Source organism: Heliangelus exortis, chromosome 5, assembly GCF_036169615.1.
Source record: "Heliangelus exortis chromosome 5, bHelExo1.hap1, whole genome shotgun sequence".
Classification (NCBI taxonomy): Eukaryota; Metazoa; Chordata; class Aves; order Apodiformes; family Trochilidae; genus Heliangelus; species Heliangelus exortis.
Genome location: NC_092426.1, coordinates 4,742,405 through 4,756,478, shown reverse-complemented (window position 1 = coordinate 4,756,478; position 14,074 = coordinate 4,742,405). Strand labels below are relative to the sequence as shown.

At 46.2% G+C, this 14,074-nt stretch overlaps 1 protein-coding gene across 2 annotated transcripts in view; it reads right to left on the bottom strand.

The window, feature by feature from the left end:
• AP5M1 (adaptor related protein complex 5 subunit mu 1) overlaps positions 1-14,074 on the bottom strand; it is a 117,387-nt gene that overhangs the window by 23,641 nt on the left and 79,672 nt on the right. The window lies entirely within an intron of this gene.

The window sequence follows — 14,074 nt, the reverse complement described above, 5'->3', positions numbered from 1 at the left end:
GTTGTTCAGCCTGGAGAAGAGAAGGCTGCAGGGAGATGTTGGAGCACTTTCTGGTACCTGAAGGGGCTCCAGGAAAGCTGGGAAGGGACTTTTGGCAAGGGCCTGGAGTGATGGGATGAGAGAGAATGGTTTTGAGATTTAAGAGGGGACATTTAAGTTAGATATTAAGAGGAAATTCTTTCCTGTGAGGGTGCTGAGCCCCTGTGCCAGGTTTCCCAGAGAAGCTGTGGCTGCCCCATCCCTGGCAGTGTCTCAGCCCAGGTTGGATGGGGCTTGGAGCAACCTGGGCTGGTGGGAGGTGTCCCTGACCATGGCAGGGGGTGGCAATGGAGGAGCTTTAAGGTCCCTCCCAATTCAAATAATTTTGTGATTCTGTGATTCTCCACATCTGGACTCAACTCTCAGTTATCCAGGACAGCTCAGGACAGATGAAACATGTCCTGCCCACTGTCTGGAACCTCCACGACCTTCCACAAAGATGTTTCAGATTTTTCTGCTCTGCATCCCCAGCTTTCTGGATGGCATAGCCAGGAAAAGAGCAGGAGACACATTTTCACACAGACTTAGGGTAATCAGACACCCGTGGCTGACTCCGTTTAATCGTTACTGAGCTATTTGTCTCTCTCAGGCTTTATTGAAAATCCCAGGCAGCAGGAGCTGGAAATCACAGCCAAAGCCCCAAGTCAAAGCCAGAACCTCCAGCACAGCTGCCCACCATGGAGCTTCTCTGTCCTGATCTCACCTCCCTCTCCTTTTTGATGTCCCTTAATGGACAGCCCATTGCATGCTTCATGGAGAAAACTGCATGCTTGGGGAAAGCCAAGAAAAAGAAAAAAAAAACCCAACACAACACAGAGAAAGAGGAAGAACTGATTTTAATGAGAAAGGAGAACTGCTTGAGGCTAACAAGTCCATACCTGGAGTGGGTGTGTTTTAAAAATGCCCCTGAGAACATCAACATGGTCATCATGGAGCTGGAAATACTGTGAGAGCTTTGAATTCAATGTTGAGGGTATGCTGGAAAGGTCAATGGTTTAATGGGCTGGAACAATTAATCTGGCACTTGTCTATACACCTGTCCTCTTAATGATGTGACACATCTCCCTTCTGTGTTCCCATCTGTCAACAATTAAGCTATAATTGCTGGAAATGCAATTTATCTCAGATAGAGCTGATTAGTTTTTCAATAATCACGTTGCCAGCACTGGGGAGGAGTGGTGCCCATAGAGAAGAGTGTGTGGACAACTCAGTCCTTATCCCAGACTATAAGGAGAAGAAACCCTGAGCATTAATTTATCAATTTATGGTGTGCAAACATTTCTCCTAGGGAGGCAATAAAAATCAGCAAACCTCCTCTAAACTTCTGGTGCTCCAAAGTGTTTGACTGTGCTGCTCTCTAGGATATTAATTCATCATAACCTGGAGAGAGGCAGATGGCAACTCATCCTCTTCTCATGTTTTCTAACATCCTTCCAGAGGCTGGAGATCAAAATGTTAGGGGTTTATTACTAAAAGGTGAAATGTAGATTTTTCTAAATTAGAGAAGATGGGGGAAAAAAAAAACGACGAACCACCATGAGGTGTGTGTTGCAACTCAGCAAGAAGCACTTCAGAGAGCTGGTGTTTGAGTAGCTCCTGATTCCAGATGCTCTATACCAGCTCATCACTTAAAGAGTTGTTACAAGCACCTCTGGAGAGGGGGCTGGTTGAATCATCACCCCACACCTTCAATCCCAGTCACACACCATAGAAACCAGTGCCTGTGATTCAGCAGAGCCCCTTGCCTTGAGCCCAGTGTGGCTGCCTGGGGGGGAGAGGCTGGAGCAGGGCTGGATCCCAGCTGGCAGGCATGGATGTGGGATGGGTTTTGAAGGGTCAGGATGAGGAGACCAACAGGGGTTTGATTTTGGTGGTGTGGAATGATGTGTGGCCTGAGGAGGAAGAGCCAAGAGTGGAGACTTGGTGGAGTGGGGTTTGTCTGACCTGATTGTAGAATCATAGAATTATTTAAGGTGGAAAAGACCTTTAAGGACCTTTAAGGCCATTAAACTAATGCCACCCCTGCCCCATGTCCCTCAGCACCACATCTCCAGGGCTTTGAAACCCCTCCAGGGATGATGGGAACTCCAGCCCTGCCCTAGGAAGACTGGAAGAAATTGTTCCCAAACCTCCCCTGGAGTTTCCATTCCTGGACTGGAATAAGGGAATTGTTTTGGTTGGAAAAAAACCTTCTAAGATCATCAGGTCCAACTGCTCACCCAGCACTGCCAAGGCCAACACTAAGGGGCTGGGGATGGGGAAAGGGATGGAGACTCCAGCCCTGCCCTGGGCAGCCTGGGCCAGGCCCTGACAACCCTTGCCAGGGAGAAATTCTTCCCCAGCTCCAACCTAAACCTCCCCTGGCACCACTTGAGGCTCTTTCCTCTTCTCCCATCCCTTGTTCCTTGGGAGCAGAGCCTGACCCCCCCTGGCTCCAACCTCCTCTCAGGGGCTTGCAGAGAGCCAGAAGGTCTCCCCTCAGCCTCCTCTGCTCCAGGATCAACACCCCCAGCTCCCTCAGCTGCTCCTGGGCAGACTTCTGCTCCAGACCCTTCCCCAGCTCCATTCCCTTCTCTGGACACACTCCAGCCCCTCAATCTCCTTCTTGTCCTCAGGGGCCCAGAACTTAGCCCAGGATTTGGGGTGCAGCCTCCCCAGTGCCCAGCACAGGGGGATGATCCCTGCCCTGCTCCTGCTGCCCACACCAGGGATGGTCCCAGCCAGGATCCTGGTGGCCTTCTTGGCCCCCTGGGCATAGTTATCTAAGGGATGTGAAGCCTCTTTTCTGGTGGCTAAAAAGGTGTTTGTGGCCACCCAGATTTGGGGCAAGGATGGACCCATCCCACAGGTTAAATGTGGAGTCTCCACAGCAGAGGTTCCTCAGCCCAAAAGCAGCACCCTCAGAGAATCCACATGGTCAGTTTTCATCAAAACATAAAAAAATGGAGATTTTTGTGCAGGTTGTACATGGCTACAGATATAGGCAAATGGCACAACCCTGAAGAAAGGGAAGATGTTGGTTGGATAGATCCCTATCATAAAGCACAAGGACATTTGTTTTTCCCAGTGGAATGGTTAGAGGATGTTTTGTTGATGGTACGAACGTGGCCAGAGCAACCCGAGATCCTCCAGCTCAGGTTTAGCTGAACTGGTTTTGCTGAAATGTTAAAACAAAATTATAATGCTCAGCCTGAAGCAGGCAACTGAGCTGGGGGAAGCCAGCACCAGCAATTCGTGTCTGGCAATATTATTAACAATTAAATGTACAGCTTCTACGAGGAGATATGGATGAACCTAACTTCTGTATTTAAAAAAGCCAGAAGGCATTTCAGAGACCTTGCAGCCAAAGTGACTGCAACATCATTATCATTCCTGAGAAAAAAAATTATCCATGCTTAGTAAAGAGATAAATAAAGCTGAACAAAGCTGTGCTGTGATAGGATCCCATTGAGTAGTCTGGATTAATGGGGTTTTCTGTCCCACCTGATGCTTAGAGTGGTTGATCTCAGGAATGCAAGATGTAGCATCATACAGCATCTTCCCTTCCCCAGCACAAACACACTTTCAAAAGCAGAACAACCCCCCCACACCCCACCAAAGGCACTGGGATACATCCCCTAACCTTATAAACCCTTCCTCTGCCCTGCCTAGCTGGGAGGTGTGTGACAGGCAGCTGGGATTGCTTCCATCTGCTTACACAAAGCCTCCAGAGAAAAGCAAGCAAGAACTTCGTGTTGAGCAGCTCCCTTTCAGGCTGTACATGAAGATTAAAGTATTATCAGCAGCCTGAAAAATATCAGCCATGGCACATTTTAGTTTGTCTAACAAGGTCTCCCCAGGCTGTGCCGTGCTAGCAGTGCCCTAAAACTTGGTGTTTTCCAAAGCTAGAAGCAGCAATTGAGTCTTTGTGTTTTCCAGCTTTCTTTAAACTATTCCTGAGCAAGGTGGAGAGATGGCAAGAGGGCTCCCTGATGAATAAAGAGGAGGGAGGCAGCTCTTGTCTCTCCTCTGAGCTTCTTTACTTGCTCCCTGTAGGAGATGTTGCCCTTCCTGGCATGTCCCCTCCCTGCCAGCAGTGCTGGGGCAAGGATCTCTGGCCTAGAGGGAACAGTGATGGATGGAGCTGCCCATAGATAACTCCTTGTCTTGCAGGAGTAAGAAAAATACTTATTTCTAGCACAGCACAAGGGTTGTAGCTTTTTGCCACCTACTGACATCTTGTGGGAATGGCTCATCCTGTGAATTCCAGCAGGAAGGGCTTAATCGTGCTCTGGTTTGGTTTGACAGCACATCCAGCATCACCTGAGAGCTCCACAAAAATAAAAGCAAGGGTAAAAGCAACACCTGGCACACTGACAGGAGAGCAACACGTACTTGATAGGTTGTTCTTGCTACAATTCCCTCTTTGTCCCATCCCTTGAGCACCCTGTTTCATCATTCCAGAGAGTAGGAATATAAGAGAAATGATGCATCTCACATGCAAAGCAAAGTCTGGGCTTCTTTCCCCTCTACCTTTCCCCCATTCATCTATTTTTGCCGCCTTCATCTCTCCCTAAAATCTCTGCCTGGTTTTCACCCTTGCCCAAGGAATCTTTCTTCTTCCTCAGCTCCACTGAGGGGTTCTGCTCAGAGCCTGGAAGGTCTCTGCTGGACCCTGGGCATTCCTTGAGCTTCCTTTAAATCCTGTTTTGATGGCTGAAGTATGGCATGAAGCTAAGTGTGGTAACTCACTGCTCAGGGGGGACTTCAGCCTCTGCAAGGGAGCTGAGCATAGAATCACAGAATCACAGAACTGGCTGGGTTGGAAGGGACCTCAGAGATCATCAAGTCCAACCCTTGATCCACTCCCACTGCAGTTCCCAGCCCATGGCACTGAGTGCCACATCCAGGCTCTTTTGAAATAGCTCCAGGGATGGAGAATCCACCCCTTCCCTGGGCAGCCCATTCCAATGGCTGATCACCCTCTCCAGAAAGAAATTCTTTCTAATGTCCAACCTAAACCTCCCCTGGCACAACTTGAGACCTCTTGTGCCCTCTTGTCTTGCTGAGAGTTGCCTGGGAAAAGAGCCCAACCCCCCCTGGCTCCAACCTCCTTTCAGGGAGTTGGAGAGAGTGATGAGGTCTCCCCTGAGCCTCCTCTTCTCCAGCCTCAACACCCCCAGCTCCCTCAGCCCTTCCTCACAGGACTTGTGCTGGATCCCTTCCCAGCCTCCTTGCTCTTCTCTGGACCTGCTCCAGCACCTCAATCTCCTTCCTGAGCTGAGGGGCCCAGAACTGGACACAGGACTCAAGCTGTGGCCTCCCCAGGGCTGAGCACAGGGGCAGAATCCCTTCCCTGGACCTTCTGGCCAAAAAGAAATGGCCTGAAGTTGTGCCAGGAGAGGTATAGATTGTGTATTAGGAAGAATTTTTTGACTGAAAAGATTGTCAGTCCCTGGCCCAGGCTGCCCAGGACAGTGGTGGAGTCCCCATCTCTGGAGGGATTTCAAGGGACATGGGTTGGTGGTGGCTTTGGCAGAGTTAGGGGTGCAGTTGGACTCCATGCTCTTGAAGGCCTTTTCCAGCCTAGATGATTCTGTGATTCTATCTGAGACTCCACACCCTCAGGGATGGGGTTGGGCAAAACCCTGCTGAGTTGCTGATCCAGCCTCCAACTTTCCTTTTTTTCCTTTAAGTCACCCTGAGATTCCACAGATCCCTGTGCTGGCAGTAGCTGGTGGTCCAGGCAGGCTGCAAATTCCCTGCTTCATCAAGCTGGGCTTTATGCAGCATCTGATTTACCATCCCAAATTACTCTGTTAGCTTCATACTCAATTACAATGCTTGAAGATAACTGGGGAGTAAAGAGAAGCAGGGAAGCACCAGCTTGGCTGTCACCCCTTGCAGAAACACACTTTTCATTAAACCCTGAGGACCAAGGATTTGCCCCTTTCTGGTAATTATTTGGTTGTGGCTACAAACCTGAGAATGCTGGGGCTGCCCCATCCCTGGCAGTGTCTCAGCCCAGGTTGGATGGGGCTTGGAGCAACCTGGGCTGGTGGGAGGTGTCCCTGACCATGGCAGGGGGTGGGAACGGGGGAGATTTAAGGTCCCTTCCAACCCAAACCAGTCTGGGATTCTGTGATGAGCAGCGTGGTTCATGACTTCTGTCTGCACTGCAAAAAAAAAAAAGGCTGAGCCTAAGAGCCAGGCACTCCTTCTGTTTAACACACAAATCACCTCCTTCAGCTTAGCAGAGCTGACCTTAAATTACAACTTTTTGCCACACAAAGCCTCCCTTGTGAGACTTGCTGGAACTGATTGCTCTTACAGTGCTTCTCTGTCCTGAAAAAAAAATGCTGCTGAAGCTTCATTTCACTACATCCCTCTGTAAGGTGACTGTGAGCCCAGTACTGCCTTAATATTATGGGGACTGATAAAATATCATGCTGAATAAAACATGCTTGATAAAGTACCAAGCTTTTTTTTTTTTTTTTAAGGTCAGATGAAGAATTAGTGTCCAGTGCTGACACAGTTCTGGATGTTTTTCCAAACTTGATACTTAGAGAATTAGGTAAAGTTTTGAGCATAATTTATTTTATGCAAAATGCATCTCTGGGCCTTGGTAAAAAAAATATTTTTAAAAGTTGCACTTTTCACTGAGAATTGGCCACTTGTAACAAAACAAACAAGCTTAAGAGCAAGGCTTTGGTTTGGGGTTTTTCTCTGGTTTTGCTTCTGTGAAATCCCAATTTTCAGCCACAGCAAGATATGAGCTCTACTTTGGTAAAATTAATTTTTACAGTGATCTAGCTAGAGGTTGCTAAAAATAATCACAAAAACAGGGAAGAAAATATTGTGCTAAAGCTGGAGCTGAGAAAAAGCTCAAAAACCAAGAAGTCCCTTCCATCCCCAAAACAACTTTTGCAGTAACCCTTGTTTTGCCCTTTTATTTCAAGTTTTCTCCTTCCCACAGCTCTCCAGGTCCAGTTGCAAGCAGGACTGGAAGTGGCTGGAAACCAAAAAAAAAAAAAAAAAGATGAAAGTCTTCCTGTAGCCTGTAAATCTTTTTTGCTAAAGGATTACCTGCCAGAAACAAAGTGCTGAAGGCAAGGAGCTGGGAACAGCCCTGTGCTGCTCTGGGCTTTGATAACCACTTCCTTCATCCTTTGGGCACGTTTCATTGCTCTGCCCTCATTTATATTTTTTTCTTTCTCCTCCCTGCCATCTTTCAAAAGAAGATGATACTTAATTAATTTATCTACCTGCAGGGATCCTGTGGAGCTCAGTTAAATGTTGAGGAATTGCTTTGAAGGCAGGAAGCCTTGTACAGGACAAGGGGCTCCTCCCCTTCAGACTCAGTTAACCCACTCTTGGTGGTGGTGGAGTTAGGTTATGGTTGGACAAAATGATCTTCAAGGTCTTTTCCAACCAAAAGAATCCTGTGATTCTATGAAATAATTACAAAAACACCAAAAAAATGGAAAAAAAAATTATAAAAACCAGAGAAGGCTGCTAAGTGTCTGAGTTGGAACAAGGTAGCTGCAGAGATGGGAAAGGTTTTTGTGTATAGTCAAGAGAAGTCATAAAAGTGGTCATGATGGTTAAAATTAAATGAAATCTTGCCTCTTTGTTTCCCAGTGCTCAGATTTTGTCACTGATGTTCCAGCAAAGCTTTGTGCTCACCCCAGGAGTCAGAGAGGGGAGCAGAGATCTGGGACAGGGAGCAAAACCTCTGTAGCAAAAAACTCCAAGAAAAATCAATATTCTTAACACCCACGTGTACAGAATCAGGGCCTGCAACAAGAAAATGCTCCCCCACCCCCTCTTTTTGCAACCCTCCCTATTTGTTTTGCTTGATTCTAGAGGGTGAAGTCCTTTGCCTTTGGGTCTCCTGGGTCTGATGGTCTTTAAGGGCTTTTTCTGAAACTTCTGCAAAGAAGCTCTCAAAAAACCAATGAGGAGGGAGTTCCAAAGTTTGGCTCAACATAACAAAGTGCTTCTGTTATAAGAAAAATAATGAAATGCTTCTAGGGCAACATTTTCCCTGAAGTGACTTCCCTTTGGTGATGGGTTTTGCCAGCCATATGCAGATCCCCCTTTAGACAGCACTGGTGGATTAGGGATCATAGAATCCCAGAGGCACAGACTGCTTTGGGTTGGAAGAAACCTTAAAGATCATCTAGATCCAACCCCTAGGCAAGGGAAGGGACATCTTCCCTAAAACCAGGTTGCTCCAAGCCCCATCCAACCTGGGCTGAGACACTGCCAGGGATGGGGCAGCCACAGCTTCTCTGGGAAACCTGGCACAGGGGCTCAGCACCCTCAGAGTGAAGAATTTCTGTAAAGTTGAGTCTTCCATTCCCATGGGGATGCTTCCAATCACCCCCACCAGCTCCTCAGGCTCTAAGTAGCTCCCATGGAGCCATCCTCCCATGGCCAGCATCTTCCAGCCATTCTAATGACCTGTTTTGATGTCCAAGTGGGATCCAATTCAGTGGTTCTGGTTTCACTGCTTAGCATGTAAATCACCCCCAGAGACTGGGTGCTTCCTGCACTTTATCATCCACTTGGTGCATTGCGAAGAGCCCAGGAAAAATGACTTTTTTTTTTTAAAAAAATAAAATTATTCCAGTCAGAAAAACAAAACGTGCAGCCACCCCCAAACATGTGAATAATCTCAGGGTTTCTGCTGATGCTTTTTTGACAGCACAGAAAGCCCCACCTCCATTTCTCCTCCCCTTGAGGAGGAATGTCCTTGCTTTCAGAGGACAGCCAGTAACCCAGAACCTGGAGAAGCAAACACATTACCTGCCCAAATTACCTGCAGGGTAATTTGAGGGGTGGGTAACCAAGCATTTACTGTGCAGGAAGAATGTCTTTAACCAGGTTTGGTTTAACCCTGGTGTGTAAAGCCCAGGAAAATACTTAGGTGTCCTTCTCTTTATCCTCTGCCCTGTGGTACTGCTTGATCCACCAACACAGCTGTGCCTACCTGCTTTTCCTCTCATTTTCTATTAAAAACCAAGCAGAGGGAGATCAGATCTGTGCATCCAAACCTTCTCTTGCCTCATTTCTTATGTAAAGCTCTTATCAGTCACCCCAGCAAGCCCAAACCACCTCTGCTGCAGATTATTCCCCTAACACCCAGGAGGTGGAGGGTGCAGGCAGCAGTGGAGCAGAGTCCCAGCAGAATCCAGAGGCATGGTAGATAGTCCAGATCTTCAGAAAGCAGCCTGGTAATACTTGTCCAACTAGATAAAGAGAGGTGTGGGGAACAGCCCTAGGAGACTACAAGGCTGTCAGGAAGCTGGAAGCTTCACAGAGCCTCTCACAAAGGGAAAAAATCTTGAACCGTGGCAAATTTTGTCTCTAAAAGGTTCCCAGATGTCAACGTGGAGCAAAAAGGGGTTACTTGGAATGGAAAGTTTCTCCTGGAAAAAGAAATCCTTTGTTTGGGGGTTGTATCCTGACACTTTCCAGTGACCACCATGAATCTAGAGGAAGGACATGGAGAAGTCAGCTGTCCCCCATCCCAAATGTACCTGTACCAAAGTGATGCTGCTGTACCTGGGGAAAGGTCAGGCAAGGCTAAATTAACCAAATTAAACAAAGAAGCCCTAAAGAACAGTCTAAAAACTCACCCATACAGCTGCAGCAAGCTGTGAGAGACCAGCAAACACACAGTGCTGTGTCTCAGAACTGATTTTTTACCTCAGACTCTTAAAAAGAAAAAAAAAAAAAGGAATTTTCTGTTCATTTCTGAGCAAGTTGGGCCAGTCTGTGGAAAAGTGGGCTGTGAGCATCATTTAAATCATGCACAGCCTGAGGTTTAGGAAAGGAGGTTTGTTAGGGCAGCACTGTGATAATGCAAATTTAGGGGATGGAATTCAGCTTGCAGAATGTATTAGGAGAGAGCAGATTTCCACAGGAAATTTGGCTTCTCATGAAGAGCAACATTTATCTACACCTGATATATGTGTGGTGAAAAGAACCCACCAAACTCTCCCTTTTAATTCACCCTCACACACCTTTTCATGCTGCTTTTAGAAGTGCTAAAAAAAAAAATAATAACTTCTGCCTGTTCCAGAAATGTCTCTGAGAGCTGCCCAGGCTGAGACAGCTTCTGGCATAGCTGTTAATTCAGGTGACCATGAAGGGATGGTTTGCTTTTTTACAGATTTATTAGCCAGGACTTTCTGCAGTTCACCATTTCCCCTAAAGTCCTAATTTTAAAGAAAAATTCTGCTCAGTGGAGTGAGGAGATTTCACCCTTTAGCCTCATCTGAGTCCCAGGAGTCAGAGGCTCCATCCTGTGTCAGGTCCAGCTTGAAGGATTAATCCCCATGGCTGCAGAAAGTCCCAGCAAAAAAAATACTTTGGCCCAAGTCCATGTGTTCAGGCTCCTGGAATAATTAAGGAGTGACAAAGAGTGACTCCTGAACCAAATTCTTGCTTTGTGGTGTTTGGGTTTTTTTTTTCATCTGTTTTCCCCACCAGCACCTGATCTGGTGTTTTAAGCATGCTGATTCTGCCATACAGAGAGAAAAAATCCCTAAGGATGAAAACTGCAAAACATCCCAAGCTTCCTTGGGATCTGTACCAGCCTCCTCACTCCAAGGTATCCTGACAAAGCTGTCACTGGTTCTGATTTCCAGAATTTGTGTCCCAAATTTGTGTCATAGAATCATAGAATCATAGAATCCTAGGGGTTGGAAGGGACCTGGAAAGATCATCTAGTCCAACCCCCCCTGCCAGAGCAGGGCCCCCTAGAGTACATCCCCTAGGAACGTGTCCAGGTGGGTTTTGAATGTCTCCAGTGAAGGAGACTCCACAACCCCCCTGGGCAGCCTGTTCCAGGGCTCTGTCACCCTTACAGTAAAAAAATTTTTTCTGATATTCAACTTGAACCTCCTGTGCTCAAATTTACACCCATTACCCCTTGTCCTATCACTGGTCACCACTGAGAAAAGCCTAACTCCATCTCCCTGACACTCACCCCTTACATATTTGAAAACATTGATGAGGTCACCCCTCAGTCTCCTTTTCTCCAAACTAAAGAGCCCCAGCTCCCTCAGCCTTTCCTCATAAGGGAGATGTTCCACTCCCTTAATCATCTCAGTAGCTCTGCACTGGACTCTTTCAAGCACTTCCCTGTCCTTCTTGAACTGAGGGGCATCCAGCTTCTGTCCTGGCCCATCCAGCTTCTCCTGCCTCAGTTTCCCTTTTTATCCCCCTGTCTGTGGGGCTGCAGCTCTTCCCAAAGCTGCCCTAAAGCAGTTGCCTGATGCTGGCTGTGTCCAAGCAAAGGCACAAGGGTGCCAGGCTCTCAAAAAGCACCTCAGAGGGCAGGGAATCACCACTACATTTCTGATGCATCCTAAGAGATCGTTCTGGGGGTGGATAAAATGGAAAGAAACCTCAAAAAAAAAAAAAAAATCATCTTTGAATTTCAAGGATCAGAAATTTGCAGCTTAAAGACATTTAAAACTCCCTGGAAACTATCAAAGAAAACTTCCTCCCAGCAAGACATCCTTTCAATGTCACCAGAGGCTGAAAGTTTGCAGCAAAACTCAAGCAGGGGTGAAAGAGGGCTGAAGCTGGCAAAAAGATCTTTAAAAAGATATTTAAAAATGTTTTTCCAACCTTTGATTTTTATTTACGTGCTTGAAAGCATTTACTAAGCTCTTCAGCAGGCAAGCCAAAAAAACCAGGCAAAGTCACTTCCAGGATCTGTGAGAGAAAAAGGGCTCTTTCTGCAGATTTCAAAATGTTCCTGGGATTTTGAGGCTGGAAAAGTTTTCAGATCACACTTCTTCCAAAGGGCTTTTTAAGAGTGCAGAGTTTACTGCAAAACAACCTCTCAGAGAACTCCAGAATTTGTGACAAGAGGTAGAAAAGCTATTTCCACATGGACAAAGTCAAAACATTGAAGTTTAAAGTTATAATAAATGTCTTTTTGACCAATTTTACAAGGCACAGAGGACGAAGTGTACTGGGATTATATAGCAGTCTCTTTGCCCAGTTTAAGGTAGCACCCATGTAGGCACCTTCTACATATTCCATTTGCCAGCTGATATATGAAGTTGTTGGAGTGTTCATTGCTTCATTGACAGCCCAGCTTTTCAATTTTCACTTCCATAAAACAGCAACAAAAAAACCCCCCTCCACCCCGGGGAGAAAACTTTCTCTTTTTAATCATATTCAGCCCTGTTTTCTGTAATGAAAAAATTCTCTTCCAGCCCCAAGAGAGCCATTTTTTGAATGTCACTTTCAGATAGTGAGATAAAAATCTCTGCTATTTGCAGAAAAGGACTCTGCCTGCCATTTGTGGATTGAACCACTTCCCAATTTATTTACTTTTTTCCCAAGCTGTTAACAGTTTCAGACATCCCAGCTCGCTCGTCCCCAACAAACCCCGTTCAGAGCTGCAAACCTGTGCTCTGTGCCAGCTACGGGAGGGACTTTGGACCCAAGGTGACCTAAAAGCTTCTGGATAGAAAAATTGGAGGGGGAGGGGGGAAATAAATGACATTTTCTGGCAAATTCTATCACTGAACATCAGTGTTAACCACAGACGGTGCAAGCCCTTATCGAGGCGATGGCAGCTTCGCACACCTGAAGCTGCCATAGATTCCCTGGAAAGCTGCAGGACCCTTAATTTAGCCTTAATTTGGCTAAAGAGCAGCTGCTTTTCTTCTTAACACAATCAGCTCCTCCACCAAGCCCTTCTGCCTGGAGTCAAGGAGGCTGAAGCACACTTAGAGCAATTCCGACGCGACGCATCCCCCACTTCCATCAAACCCATCCAACCCGCAGGGCTCATTTGTTTGTTCTTTCAGATATTAAAGACTAATTTTGCCTCAGACTAAGAGCCTTTTCCAGTGCAACCATCCCTCGGGAGGGACCCCTGGCAACACGAGAGGATTCAATTAGTTGGCTGCTCTAAATGACTCCCGGAAAGGAGAGCGTTCACGTGGACACAACGTGGATTCTCAAGGAGCTGCCTGGAGTGCTGGCCCCCTCCTTTCTAATATCACCAATAACTTCAGCTTTCCATAAAATCTTTTTACCTTAGCAAAGCTGCTCCATCACCTTTTTCAACACCTTCCCCCTTTTTTTGGTGTTTTAACACTCACTGCTTTATTTTTTTCATTTGCTACCTCATTCTAGACTGAAATAAATAGAGAAAACAGCTACTATTAAGCTGCCACATTACAACTTTAGCTATTACATCCTCTTCATCAGCTTCTCCCACCTGGAGAAAAACATGAGCTTGAGCAGGAATTATTTTTTCTACTTTCACATCTTTTTTTGTTTCGAAGACAATAGAAAACCTCAAGGCATTGACTAGTGCAAAAAAAATTAGGAAAAATGTCTGTCAGAAAAGTTAAAAAGAATTCTGAAATTTTTTTTGTTGCTGTTCTTGCAGTTCAGATTTGATTGTTGGAGAATTTCTTTGCTTTGGGATGGAACTTCTAGTTGATGCAGAGGTAGAATTTAGATCTGTCTTTCCTACCTGGAGATCAGGTGTTCCAGTCATCAGCAAGGCAATGGCCAAAAATTCAGGGAATCATGCTCCAGCCCTGCTTAAAAGGAAGTAAAACAGTGAAATTTAACAAAATCTGAATCTGAGGGGTCACGTGTGTCTTTACATGAGGGACTTCAACATTTCTGAAACAGTCTTGCTAAAAATTTCTGTACGTTCTTGCTCTTACACAGGTCTTTCAAAACTTTTCTCATTTCCTACACAATCAGTTAAAATCAGGAACAGTCAACCTAAAGCCTATGGGTACTACAAATACATATGAGAAAAGCATGAAGTGCCCTGCCCTCAGCTTTGGCAGAAAAGCATAAATCACACCTTGGGTTTGACCTTTTTTCCTGTCTTAATGTAGCTGGAGAAAGCTCAGTGGGGTTGCTGGCAAGGGGAGATATTTCTTTTATTTAGCTGTGTTTGCTAAATGATCCTTGGGGTACCTCAGGACATGCTCTCGTGGACATGGTGGGTGTTTTCTGTGGGTTTTTCTGTGTTGAAGATTGTACTTGGGGATCT